Source organism: Folsomia candida, unplaced genomic scaffold (assembly GCF_002217175.1).
Source record: "Folsomia candida strain VU population unplaced genomic scaffold, ASM221717v1 Fcan01_Sc031, whole genome shotgun sequence".
NCBI classification, from domain to species: Eukaryota; Metazoa; Arthropoda; class Collembola; order Entomobryomorpha; family Isotomidae; genus Folsomia; species Folsomia candida.
In genome coordinates this window covers 1,159,120-1,174,253 of record NW_019091223.1, presented here as the reverse complement: position 1 = coordinate 1,174,253, position 15,134 = coordinate 1,159,120, and positions in this window count along the sequence as shown.

Here is a 15,134-nt window from a genome sequence, read left to right as displayed (position 1 = left end):
ATAAAATCCACGGAGTTACATAGATAAATAGATTATGCAAGTCATCAACGCGTGTAACACAAACTGGACTTTGGCAAAGATAAGCCTGAGCAATATGAGACCATTTTGTGAATAATCAATTATCATTCATTCCTTAAACTTATCTACATAGAGTTGGATATTTAGGTACACTGCGACCCACAAAACAAGGACGCCAAGGATTTCTTCCAATTTCTCAAAGACCCTCCAAAATATTTATATGCTTCTTTCACCATTAAGTACTACGGTGCCTGGTAGTCTTGTTGCAAAGTTTCCTCAAAATTGATGCAGGGGCGGAGAAGTTATCTAATAATATGTCAAAATCAGGTGGCTCGTAAATCAAGGACAGGTTTGGAATTATTTTCATTTTAGCCAGTTATTTTGTATTTTATCAATTCTCTTTCACAACAATACTCAGTATAACTATCCACCTGAATTATATCAGAAAGAAATCCATGATTTATTGACCCCGCGTGCTTATTGAGAACACTGATCGACGTTGAATCTCGTGCATCAGTGATTCCTTGTTTTTACTCGGAACCTGTTGAACACTGCCGAGTATTAGCATAAACTAGACGCGACTAAAATCCCTAAATAGTTTCAATCGGATTTAGATCCAAACACCTCAATGGCCAAGGCAGAATGTCGATACCGTTGTCTTGGGACCATTTCATTGATCACCGAGAAGCATAATATGGGGTATTATCTTGTTAAGACTGCCATCTTTTCTTCCTAATTTTTGTTTCGGAGGAAGTAATTGTTCTTCTGAAATGATCTGATAAACCTGTGAATTCAAAGTAGTCAGAACAACACGATGTTGGACCCAATTCCATAAAGCCCCAGATCACGACACCATCTCCCCCGCTCTGTGTGGGGTAAAGTTAAGTTTTGTTTCCTATGGTCCTGAAAATGATACTTAATCCTTTCAGGACAATCCAATGTGAATCGGTTTTATCCCTAAATATGGTGTTGATCGAGTTACGGGTCCACGACATTCGACCTTTTTCTAACTATGATCGAGCATCTTTGTGGTTCGGGGAAAGCTGACCCCTCTTCTCCATTTTCCTTCTGCAGAGGATGGGGCAAGCACGCCGGACTTTGTTTGTCGTTGATTTCGCTAAGGGAATCTTGGAAACCACTTTAGTCTGACTTGCAGTCACAAAGGAACTGCCTGAGTCACGGAGAATGATGGATTTTTCTCTCTGCATCATCTGAGGCATCCCACCTTGCTTGTTTATTCCACCGGAAGTGGTCCCTTTTGCCTTGAACGTTACTACGGAATGCCGCCTGACAATTATGTGCTTTGAAATTTTCGATATACTCCACCGATCTGCAAGTAAAGCCTATACCTTGCCCCTTTCCCACATGGCCTGGAATTTACCCTTCGCCATGGCATACCTGCCTAAGAAAAAGTTTAATTTACACCGACTATAGACCAATATATCACAAATATACTGACGATATAATTTAGGGCCCAAAGTCAATTGATTTCGCCCAGGGGAATAACAAACATCCTGTTTTTTGGGATATGTCCTTGTTTTATGGGTCACCTGAATTTTATGTATTTGTTGATTCCCAAGTTGTATGAGTATGAACCAAGATGGAAAGTTGCGACAAGACTACTACCCACCGTAGTACTTAATGGCGAAAATAACATAGAAATATCTTGGAGGTCGTTTGAGAAATTGAAAAAAATGATAGGTGTCCTTGTTTTATGGGTCGCAGTGTAGAGGGGGTTACTCCAAGAAAACTTGGGTAGATTGGAAAGGAAAAAATATTCGTAATTATGGATAATCGAAAAAATATTTCTCGTGGTGAAACATTTAATGAAAATTAACGTTACAAACTCCAAGATCGAATTTTATTAACATTACTAAATGGTGTATTTAAATGCATACATAGGTACAGGAATTTGTGAACTTTTACAGAGCTGGTTAGACTAAAGCCGGATACGTTTGAGGCACATTGAGACACAACATAACGACATTAATCCCAACGTTCAGAAGAAATACACATATAATAAAATCAAGAGCGTTCAAATCCTATGATAGATTCTTGCCATGTTTTATTTTTGATTTTTTTAATTGAAATAAAGCAATTCAGTATCTTAATCTTAATAAAATTTTAACTTCGAGTTTGTAATGTTAATTTTAGTTAAATTTTTCACCAGCAGAGTTTTTTTATCGATTATCCATAATTACCAATATTTTTTCGTTGCAATCTGGTCATGTTTTCTTGGAGTAACTCCCTCTACCTAACTAGCTAACTCTATGTAGTTCAGTTTAAGGAATGAATAGCAATTCATTATCCACAAAGTGGTAACTTGTTGAGGCTGATCTTTGCCAAAGTCCAGTTTGTGTTACACGCGTTGATGACTTGCGTAACTATGAAGAGTAAATATGTATGTATGCATATGTATGCATGCATGCTTATGTATTTATGTAAGTTCAAGGTCAAGTTTAAAGCGATTTTTCTTGATTAATCTAAGATAAATTGCTTTCCTGAGTTAATAAACAATTGCTTAACCCGCTACGGAGAATGATTGGCTGCAAGAAACCCCTTTTATTCGGAGCCGTTATAAGTGCATATACATATGTATCAGTTGAGGTGACAAATATATGTAAGGACAAATGCGTAACCGACATTTATGTAAACGAGATTGATGCAACCAGACATGTACCCCGACATTTATGTATTTGTATATCAACATATTTGCATCTATGCTTCTTTTTGATTTTTTGTCACTGTTTGAATTTGTCGTTTTGAAAGTTCACTGACTGACAATGCGACGACGCCAGCGGTATCGCTCCGATTTTGAGGAAACTTTGATAATTATGTAGCCTTAGGTAAATAATTGAACACATGTTTGGGCATTTTTCATAATCCTCAGTTTAAACAAAGTTGTGATGGTATAAGTGGCCGAAAATTCGCATTTCTTCCTCTCAAAAACAACAAAGGAAAAACGTCACGAGACCAATTCCACTGCAAAGTGTGGTCAAGTTTGAAATTATTGGCTTAATTTGCGGTGTGTGAGAAGACTTGGAGGACTATGCGCAATGCGATGCGATGGTGTGAGGTGGTTATCGCCGATATCCACCGGACTAATTTTAAATTGTTCACGCTCAAAAATAAGTGGACCGGTATTTTTTCGTGTTTCTGAATGGGCATGTTGACGCCCTTGGCGTAGTTTTCAAAAAATATTTCACCCAAAATTCTGATTTTCAAAAAAGCTGTAACTTTTCGAATTTTAACCCGATTTAAAAAAAAATAAACCAAATTGGTGTTCAGAATTACATCCCTGAAAATTTGAAAACTCATTTTTAAAAATTTTAAAAATCTGATATTTTCATGCAGGGATACATATGTATATATATATGTATGTAATTCTGAACTAAAAATGGATTTATTTCTTGAAATCCGGTAAAAATTTGAAAAGTTTTTAAAAATCCTGATTTTGACTGAAAGTTTTTTTTGAAAATTCCGCTAAGGGCGTAAACATGCCATTCAGAAAAACGAAAAAATACGGGTCCACTTATTTTTGAACGTGAACAAATTAAAATTAGTCCGGTGGATATTGGCGATAACCACCCCACACCCTCGCATTGTTAGTAGGGACCCTGGACTATCACATTTTTGCATCTAACTGTGTGTAGGGGAATTTGAAGCCTGCTCAACTTTCGCCACTACAGATAGTGCATTTACTGTATAAAGCTGGTACTCCGGACGGAGTTTTTTAAGCAAAGACGTAGATTTACTTATTGTCGTACACGATGATAATATCTCGCATCACTTAAGCTACTTTTTAAGAATTGTTTCATAATCTGTTATTTCTAGCTTCATAAATTTCGCGACGTCTGGTAAAATGGTTTGAAATCGTGTTTACTTGTTGTCACGAAACTTTTAAGGAAAGCTTTTAGAGAATTACTTAACGCCTACTTTAAAGTTCACATTTCTTCGGCCTATATGAGCATGAATAATTCATCTGCTTTTAATACCTATGTATGTAAGAGTGTCTGTTCAAAATACAGCCCAAGGGTGACCAGATAACTCAACCTAACAAATCTGATCGTAAAATATGGTACCGTGAGCTATAAATGATACGAATTACCATAGCATTTAGTGTTCAATATCACATATTCCAAGCCCTTCGGCAATACCTACATATTTCAGTAATTAAGGATTTCCCTCAACGTTGTTTTCTTTCAATTTTCACCAAGTGGTAAAAAATTGCCACCAATTGAGGGAAAGTTTAATGCTGAGTAATCATTATCTACTACGCAACAACATACTCCACATTTCTAAGAGTGCAGTAGAACTTATGATATAACCGAATATATTACTACTAGCGTATAAGCCCTTCTATCGCCGGACGACGTATATCCATGTATGTGGGCGATGGGGTGTGAGTTGAACATTTTTCAGTGCGCACTGAGCTGAATCGTTGGTATCTCTGTGTGTCACATACATACTTTCATGCACTATGAGCGTAGTACGCACTCAACTTGATCAATGCTGTCCCCATGACCTAACCTAATCAAGCATAAGCGCAAAAAAGTTGTCAACAGACGGACGGACGGACAAGAGGAATGCAAAAAGTCTCATGCTACTCAGCGTGAGCTAATAAGGGAGGATGGTCATATGACCCGGCTCGTCGTAAGTTAGATCGTGCACGAGTACTTTCCCTGTTCTTAATAAATAAATTCTGATCCTAAATTAGAAATTGAAATTTTCCTCATATTTTATCACGTCGCCGAAAGTTAACCGTGCCACGAACTGCATTTGAAGTGAAGACAGACTTGATAGAATTTCGTCGCAGTTGTAAATGAACTTTCGACTTTCACCTGCTTTCATTTACGTTCCGGACCGACGTTTCCAGCATATAATATAGATTCCATTCTACCTTTGAACACGACACGAACTTCTCGGTGTGGTCTGCAGCAAATTGACCCCAATATTTTAGCCAGATTTGACTCTTCTTACGAAAATCTTGAAACAAATGTATGTAGTAACGAAAATTACTAGAATTGCACTTATCTAGCTGCCTTATTCAAACATGTCTCTCTTAGTTATTCTCTTTGCTGTTGGAATTGGTAACAGTGTAGCCGTGGATAAGTTTGACCTTCATTTCACACTTGACAAAGCGGAGAAGGATATTTGGGAACATATCTTCATACAAAATAACTTACCCCTTTCGTACCATGACAGTGTTAAAATGATACAAAGGTTTAACCCTCCCGGAGATAAATTTTCCCTCAAAGAAAACCAAACCCATATTGAAAAATCCATTCGTCCGAAAGTACTTTGGTTACTAAACAATCGTTCCTATACTTTATGGATTTTACCAATTTTAAAGCAGAATATATCTTTCCCTTTCGGTCTCACACTGTTAATTACGACAATGACCTTACCTTTCTTATTGGATCGTCCAAAATAATATTTTTCCGGAAACGTGACATCTTCGTTCCATGCGTCGTCATTCTCCACATGGAACATTCCTCAATCAGCACAAGAACGTTTTCTCGTTCGATACGATTAACTCGATTTGGCGGGAACAAAATGAGATCAACATGCAATGAAATATACTCCTTGCCGAGGTCAACGATGCAAATATTGTCGACCTGAACCAGTGGCGGGTTTAACCAGCTCGGGGCCCCAAGGTGACTTTTTGTGATTTGGGTATGCTAAATCCCCGGGTTTTGGGGGTATTGGGGTTTTGTGGGTTTTGGTGGGTTTTGGGGTAGCTATTTACTTTGAGCAATACCCACGGGCAGTCGGGGTAGTCGGGGTTTCCAAGTTTTATAAAGTATAGTAACAGGGATTTACTAGCAATTCTACAACTTCATAAGTCACTAAAATTGAATTAATGAGCGGCTTTGATAAGAAATTACTGAAAAAGCAGATTGTTTTTACAACTTAATACATGAGACACTGACTAATGTAGTTTACCCCCAAAACCCCAACTACCCCGATTCCCCCGACTATCCTTACTACCCGCAAAACCCAGGCAAAACCACTGGGTACGGGATTTTAATAGCAAAACCGCGGGGTTTTTCGGTGTCCAACGAGTTAAGGGTCGACACCGGTACCAAAATGACCACAATACATGATTTGTTAAACAAACTGAAGGAATTTCCGTGTAAAATTCACTTTTCGTCACGTTGTGACGATATTTGTGACGAGCGCATGACCACCGGGTTGCCCGAGAGGGAGAGGTCGGCCGCTGAACGATCAGGTCGACCACAGAGAAGCGTCCTCGTTTTCACGTCGTCTTCAGAGATTTCGAACCCTTTCAAATTTTGAAACCATTTTGAAATTGTGAAAAAATTTTGAAAAAGTTGAAAATTTTGAAAAAGAAGAAATTTCAAAATTTCAAACTTTTTCAAAATTTCAAAATGTTTTCGAAATTTCAAAATGTTTTTCAAAATGTTTTCAAAATTTTGTCACAATTTCAAAATGGTTTCAAAATTTGAAAGAACTCGAAATCTCTGAAGACGACGTGAAGACCAGGACGCTTCTCTATGGTCGACCTGATCGTTCAGCGCCGACCTCTCCCTCTCTGGCAACCCGGTGGTCATGCGCTCGTCACAAATTTCGTCACCACGTGACGAAAAGTGAATTTTACACGGAAATTCCTTCAGTTTGTCTAACAAGTCATGTATTGTGGTCATTTTGATGTAGGTGTCGACCCTTAACTCCTTTGACACCTCGGTATGTTCCCTTGTAAATGCAAAATACGGGTTTTCTTATTTATTTATGTATGAGCGTGAATAAGTTAAAGTTAGTTCGGTGACACATTCAGAGCATGGCCAAGCTAAGTTAGCAGGCATACGTAATTTTTTCAATTTACTTAAATCATTAGTCCATTAGCTTGACGGTGAAAATTACATCATTTGCCAAGAATTAATCTGACCCTCGTTCGGCAAGCGGATGGGCAAGAATTCGCCACCCAGCCAACAGATTAAAGACTAGATTAAGAGAAACTTAATAATTTAAACAGAACAAATCCTTTTATATTTGACCAAATAAGTATGCACAAAAACATGAATCGCAGGAATACGTGAAAAATCATGTATTTTGGCTAGCATGTCGAGGGGCCCTTAATTATTTATCTGCCAAACATACAGAAATTTTTCGTAATCACGTGCAAAAATTATTGAAGCCCTTAGATAGTACCTTTTTCGTTTATGTCTACATTATCTACGTATATATGTATGTTGCTGCTGAACCACTTGCTCGTGGTTTCGCAAACTACTTGGAACGTGAGTACATGCCACCAATTAATTACTATATTTACGCCGTAGTATCCGTGAATTTACTTTTAGAAATTCGCTAGCAATTATTGTTACAATTTACGCATAGTCCCACCGGGGAATATGCGTGCGGGGCCTCTACGTCACAAATACCTCACCTCCCCGGTTTACCTGGCACTGCACCGAGATGACGCCAGGCTGGGGGCCCCTAGGTGTCACCTATGCCACATACCCGGTTTACCCGCCACTGACCTGAACGAAGCAGCTACTTGTGGCTTCAGCCCAGCTACATTCAACCCTTGGGAGACTTCAAAGGAGGAGGCACCCTTCTTATGGGAAAACTGCCTGCCGTCGAATTTTCTGAATTTTTGATATGTTGTAGACTTCGATGTGCTGAACAAAAGTCTCCATACCTCCGACCCCAGATTTTCACTGGTTTGACCTCCAACCGAGGTCAAAGGTCAATAGAACTTGGCCATAAATAAAAACATGCAAGATTTTGAAAATTTCTTGTGACTTATGTTGTTGATGGATTTTCAAAATTCCAAATGTTTTTGAAGCCTTGGACCGTTGGGCGAAATATATATTCCCAGATTTTTTAAATTCGACCACACCCCCCGGATATTGAGGTCATAAGGTCAACAAGCGAGATACATTTTTCCAACTAGTTATTTCAGTTCAAAATGGATGTATAATGGCTCGGTTACCAATTTTTGGCGAAATCACGGCGAATTGTAGGGTCATCAAAGGAGAGCTCAGTAGGTCACACCCCTCTAATATGGGCCGTGGTGGGTGTGGTCGAAAGTGGAAACAAATGAGTAAAATCCGTTTCGTTCTTCTGGAGAACCAACAATTTGAATTTTGTAGAAAACACTGTATCATCATATATGCATGATACTGTAGTTAACTCATTGTTGCCAGAAGGACAGATTTGTGAAAATGTCAAAAATATCCAATATGTCAATGTCAATGTGTCACCAAATTTGACAAATACTTACATTGACACGTTTTAAATGTCAGTTATATTTGAAATTTATGACAATTATGATATGTCGACGTGTCAATTGGCACATTGACAGCCCGAATTTACTGGACGAGAAAAGCTGCCAAAGACCACACCCACACAGGGGGTGTGGTTATGAGATTGTAAGTATCAAATCAGAATCCATGCAGTTCGCTGAGAAAAATGATATGCTACATGCCTTATATGCGAATGATCTGAAAATCACGCCGAACAATACCCACAGGGGGTGTGGTTTCCAGATTCGAAGTATTGCATCGTAATCTCCTCGGTCCGCTGAGAAAAATGATATGCTACATGAGCTATCTGCAAGGGATTGTAGAAGTCGCCGGGAACTACACCCACTGGGGGTGTGGTTTCCAAATTTGAAGTATTGCATCGTAATCTGTTCAGTTGGCTGAGAAAAATGATATGCTACATGACCTATCTGCAAAGGATTGGAAAAGTCGCCGGGAACCACACCCACTGGGGGTGTGGTTTCCAAATTTGAAGTATTGCATCGTAATCACCTCGGCACGCTGAGAAAAATGATATGTCGCATGCCAGGTATTGATCAAGTTGATACAAAAGCGCTGATAGCCACACCCCCTGCCCCCATGGTCATACAACATAAGGTCATTGTGCTGAGGTGGATAACACGGTCAAAATTACGTTAAATAGGGATGGTTAATTTGTGAAACCATGGTGGAAACGGATTTTACTCATTTGTTTCCACTTTCGACCACACCCACCACGGCCCATATTAGAGGGGTGTGACCTACTGAGCTCTCCTTTGATGACCCTACAATTCGCCGTGATTTCGCCAAAAATTGGTAACCGAGCCATTATACATCCATTTTGAACTGAAATAACTAGTTGGAAAAATGTATCTCGCTTGTTGACCTTATGACCTCAATATCCGGGGGGTGTGGTCGAATTTAAAAAATCTGGGAATATATATTTCGCCCAACGGTCCAAGGCTTCAAAAACATTTGGAATTTTGAAAATCCATCAACAACATAAGTCACAAGAAATTTTCAAAATCTTGCATGTTTTTATTTATGGCCAAGTTCTATTGACCTTTGACCTCGGTTGGAGGTCAAACCAGTGAAAATCTGGGGTCGGAGGTATGGAGACTTTTGTTCAGCACATCGAAGTCTACAACATATCAAAAATTCAGAAAATTCGACGGCAGGCAGGTTTCCCATAAGAAGGGTGCCTCCTCCTTTCTGCATAGGCTACATGACCGGAATTCAGCTCAATTTCACCACGGTGCGCAGAGATTTCAGAGATTCGTCGCGTGATACGAGTAGCTCGCTTATCTCGTTTAATCGCATTTTCGATCAACTTGGTAATATCCAAGAGCAAAAATTATTCACTTTGTCTTTTCGAAAATTTAGATTTTCTATCATTACCCAATTTCCAAAAGCGGAAAGTAGTTTTGGGAATATTTTTACCCCATTTGACGGCTGGACGTGGACCCTTGTGGTAACTTTCTGCGTAATAATAGCTATTCTAATTCAGTTGAACCAAGATATGCGCAATCTCCCTATAAACAAGGCAGAATTCGGTGCTATACTCCTCCGTGATTTGGTAACAGTTACGTCAATTTTGCTCACTCAGTATGGCAGTGAGGTTGTGGATTCGTTGCAAAACCGGGGAAAAGCCCTTCCCATCCTGGCCGTCTGGTTTTTTGGGTGTTCCATCCTCATGCAAAATTTTTACCAGGGTTCCATCACGTCCGACTTGACGGTAACACCGTTTCCCCGGTTACCCAGAAATTTCGAAGACTTGGCTTGGACCACAATACATGACTTGTTAGACAAACTGAAGGAATTTCCGTGTAAAATTCACTTTTCGTCACGTGGTGACGAAATTTGTGACGAGCGCATGACCACCGGGTTGCCAGAGAGGGAGAGGTCGGCGCTGAACGATCAGGTCGACCATAGAGAAGCGTCCTGGTCTTCACGTCGTCTTCAGAGATTTCGAGTTCTTTCAAATTTTGAAACCATTTTGAAATTGTGACAAAATTTTGAAAACATTTTGAAAAACATTTTGAAATTTCGAAAACATTTTGAAATTTTGAAAAAGTTTGAAATTTTGAAATTTCTTCTTTTTCAAAATTTTCAACTTTTTCAAAATTTTTTCACAATTTCAAAATGGTTTCAAAATTTGAAAGGGTTCGAAATCTCTGAAGACGACGTGAAAACGAGGACGCTTCTCTGTGGTCGACCTGATCGTTCAGCGGCCGACCTCTCCCTCTCGGGCAACCCGGTGGTCATGCGCTCGTCACAAATATCGTCACAACGTGACGAAAAGTGAATTTTACACGGAAATTCCTTCAGTTTGTTTAACAAATCATGTATTGTGGTCATTTTGGTACCGGTGTCGACCCTTAACTCGTTGGACACCGAAAAACCCCGCGGTTTTGCTATTAAAATCCCGTACCCAGTGGTTTTGCCTGGGTTTTGCGGGTAGTAAGGATAGTCGGGGGAATCGGGGTAGTTGGGGTTTTGGGGGTAAACTACATTAGTCAGTGTCTCATGTATTAAGTTGTAAAAACAATCTGCTTTTTCAGTAATTTCTTATCAAAGCCGCTCATTAATTCAATTTTAGTGACTTATGAAGTTGTAGAATTGCTAGTAAATCCCTGTTACTATACTTTATAAAACTTGGAAACCCCGACTACCCCGACTGCCCGTGGGTATTGCTCAAAGTAAATAGCTACCCCAAAACCCACCAAAACCCACAAAACCCCAATACCCCCAAAACCCGGGGATTTAGCATACCCAAATCACAAAAAGTCACCTTGGGGCCCCGAGCTGGTTAAACCCGCCACTGCTTAGGGAGCATGTCAGCCGTTTATTTTTAGCAAGGTGCGGCCTTGCTGAAGGATAATTACGTGAAGTTGTTTAAAAATGCTGAATTGCAATTCAATCTATATTATAATTTCGAAAAGTCAGTCCAGTCAAATTTTCCGCGACATTCCTGCATTTTGATTGGTTGTCGGCTTTCCCAATGCGCCGTCCTACAGGACGGACCTGGTTTCTGTAACATCACCCCTTACAACATCGGTTATAACTTTATAACATCTGTTACAACACCAGTTGCAACATCGGTTATAAAATATATACTTCTTAAATGTTACTCTTACAAGGGACACTCACGAACTGTTATTTGAGTCCAGGGTACCCACTATGTTTTTTAGAATCTAGTAGGACCCCTGATGATGGATTCATTCATATTTCCGTGTAAAACTCATATTTGGCCCAATGGCGTGGCGCCAAACTTAAAAATTTGCATTTTCGACCAATTTCAAACCCTCATAACTTTTGCGGTTATGTCGGATTTCCTCAATTGTATGCTTAAAATGATCACAAAAGTTGAAATTTTCGAGAAAAAAATAAAAATCAAAAATTTCTAATTTTTGAGATATTTTTAGCATTTTTTCGACGAACCCCCATTTCTAAGAAAATTACGAAATTTTGCGAAAAGTTAAAAGCGATAATTTTGGAAAAAATTTCATGGGATAAGAAAGTTGAACTCCTTGCCATGATTTTTGCCAAAAAATTTTGAAAATCCGTCCAGGATTTCAAAAGTTATGGCGGTTTTAAAATGAAAAACCATCAAATTTGGCGAATTTGACGCCACTTTACGACGCCAAATATGAGTTTTACAAGGAAATATGAATGAATCCTTCATCTGGGGTCCTAGTAGATTCTAAGAAACATAGTGGGTACCCTGGACTCAAACGACAGGTCGTGAGTGTCCCTTGTAAGATAGTTTTAATAAATATTTGTAGATGAAACTTTAGTCTAGTGAATAAGCACGTGAGAAATTAGGGTCGACCATTTTTATAAATTTAATTGGTGTGCATTAGAGAATTTAACTTACACTAGTTATACCCTGTAAGTAAAATGTTGTACATTTTAGCATGTATGAAAATTAAATAGTTTGTGCTATATTTATGCACTTAAAACAAAAATTTTATAAATCAACGCCACCGGTGTCAATATATGACTCAACCGCCTTGGTTACAATTGTAATTCCGAGTGGTGATGAAATTTTTTCATCGGGTCATAACATTATAACTACCAGTATCAAAATCATAATAAGTCGGATTCAAAATTATAACCAAGGCGGTTAAGTCATATATTGACACCGGCGGTGTTGGTTTGACAAATTTTTGTTTTGAGTGTTTATAAGCGTTCACTACAAATAACATGAATTCCATACTTTCGTTCACCATTTTATTTAATTACATACTGAGCCCACTGTAGCTGTACTTAGCGATTATCTTTTCAACCGCTGGAGACAATGACAATCTGATGAGTGCATTGAATTCCCCGTGCGATTTTGCATAAGTACCACAAATCAGTTTTTTGCTACCTGCAAAGCACTCCAGCAGGGAAAATATTGAAACGATGTGGGTGGCGATAATTTTTTACTAAAAAAATTAAAAAGATTAAAATTAAAAATTAAAAAAAGAGAAATAGTGCATTTGAAAAGTGTAACAGGAATCGAACGTGCACTTTAATTTGGTCCAACTGACCATATACAGTATAGGCGGGAAGTCTTTCCACCCTCATAATTTTTTCACTTAAGGCGTTATATTTGTCGAGAAGCTTGAGGAAAAGAACTGCAATTTTGTACAATTACTTATCAAGATGCAAGGTTTTCGGAACCATACTTTGGATAACGGGGTGGCACAGGGAACGACAGGGTGAAATTATATACAAAATTCCGACTGGAAAAAAGTCTTTCCACCCAGATTAAAGTTTAATGCAACATTCATTTTAAATTTTTGTTTCTTATGGAATAGTCAAATTAGCATTTGGAATGTTCACCCAGGTCCTCTAAGAAGGCAATAACACCTCTAGGCATCAACACAAAAATTAAGATTGTGTATGACGTGTCTAAATTCTCCAATTCAAATTTAACAGCGTCCCCAGTCCATTCGGGTTTGATAATTTTGGGTACGAAATTTTTAGCTTCACAATTGACAACAAATGTTCATTAGCATTCCGTCCGGTGATTTTAGAGTACAATCCAACGATTAAATCTCGTTTGTTGTAAATCAACTCCTCAAAAACTTTGATCTCTACTTAAATTCACCATTCTGTTTGAAAATAAAATTGTCACCACACGGTAATTTCTTGCGTCACCATCAAATTCGAATCCCTAATGTCGCAACAGTAGTTGGGGTCCATGATTCTTTGATTATCTCAAAATTTCCGACGCTCTTCCACGACATTCACGCCCATACCTTTAGGTTTGCACCCCAATGCTTAATGGTTTATTTACGGTACTTAGATTTGTCTGTATCTCCTGGTCATCTCTTTATCCGAGTGACCCAATCTGACCCAAACAAGTTGATCTTGGTGTAGTCGCTCCATATTATAAATTTCCAGTCTTGAATGTATCAATTGCGATACTTTTTAGCCAATTTCATAACCTTGATCATATGCATAGATCGGAGTACTCCGGGCTTGGAGTACGTACTCCGTCCTCCGGAGGCCGGAGTACGCAGCTTTTCCTGGAGGCCGGAGTACGCGGAGGCCGGAGTACGCATGGCCGGCCTGAGGCCGGAGTACGGAGGCCGGAGTGCGCAAAATTTCCGATCGCATAGATAGGAGAATTCCGGGCTTGGAGTACGTACTCCGGCCTCCGGAGGCCGGAGTACGCGACTTTTTCTGGAGGCCGGAGTACGCGGAGGCCGGAGTACGCGTTGCCAGCCGGAGGCCGGAGTACGCGGAGGCCGGAGTACGCGTGGCCAGCCGGAGGCCGGAGTACGCATGGCCGGCCCGAGGCCGGAGTACGCGGAGGCCGGAGTACGCAAAATATCCGATCTATGATCATATGGGCCTAGGAAATAAATGTTTCTCCCGCACTGCTGGGTCTTTAAATCCAACTTATTCTACCCAATTCTTTACAGTTGGCACAGAAATCTGAGGGTTGTAATTTTCCTTCGTTTCCAGTTAGTTTTTGTCGCTGTAACCGAGGGATTAGCTGAATTGAGGATGGCGTGATCGATCCTTGGGGCCGTACTGCTTGGCGGTTCATAAGCTAGGAATTTCGCCGCCGTACCAACTTTTTTTGTACTTTTGGACTATTCAGCCAACTATGTACTTCGTCACGAGTAGTTTATCATAAATTGTTTGGTATCAAAACCCTTCCTCACGAAATTGTACGACGTCTTGCCCAAGATTTGTGACAAGGCGATTTCCTCTCATTATGAGCTAATATTGATAACAAGCAATAAGTTGAGCATTATAAAAACGTTATTTTTCAAAGAATGATATCTCCTCTAGAGGGTGGAGAATAATTTTCAAGAATGTTTTTAAGAATTACACAAAAAGGACAAAAATGTCAAAAGGTGGAAAGACTTTTTTCCAGTCTGAATTTTGTATTTAATTTCACCCTGTCGGTTCCTGTGCCACGCCGTTGTCCAAAGTATGGTTCCGAAAACCTTGAATCGTGGTAAGTAATTGTGCAAAATTGCAGTTCATTTCCTCAAGCTTCTCGAGAAATATAACGCTTTAAGTGAAAAAATTATGAGGGTGGAAAGACTTCCCGCCTATACTGTAAACGTTCATGGGGACCGCATCCACTAGGAATAGTCAAAAAATAATTTTTTGAAAACCTCTAATGACCATACCCATCGTTAAGGCGCTGAAACCTGGAAACAGAAGAAATTCACGAAATTCCAATGGAAACCGGGCTCATAGCTGACAGTGTCGATGCAAATTATCCAATGAGTGCTCAAATTGAAGCTTAGGCTTAAGGCTTTGAAATTTGGTACTTGCCACATCCTGACCATCCCCCAAAGGAAAGCTAAATTCAAGAAATGCAGCAGTCACCTCAAG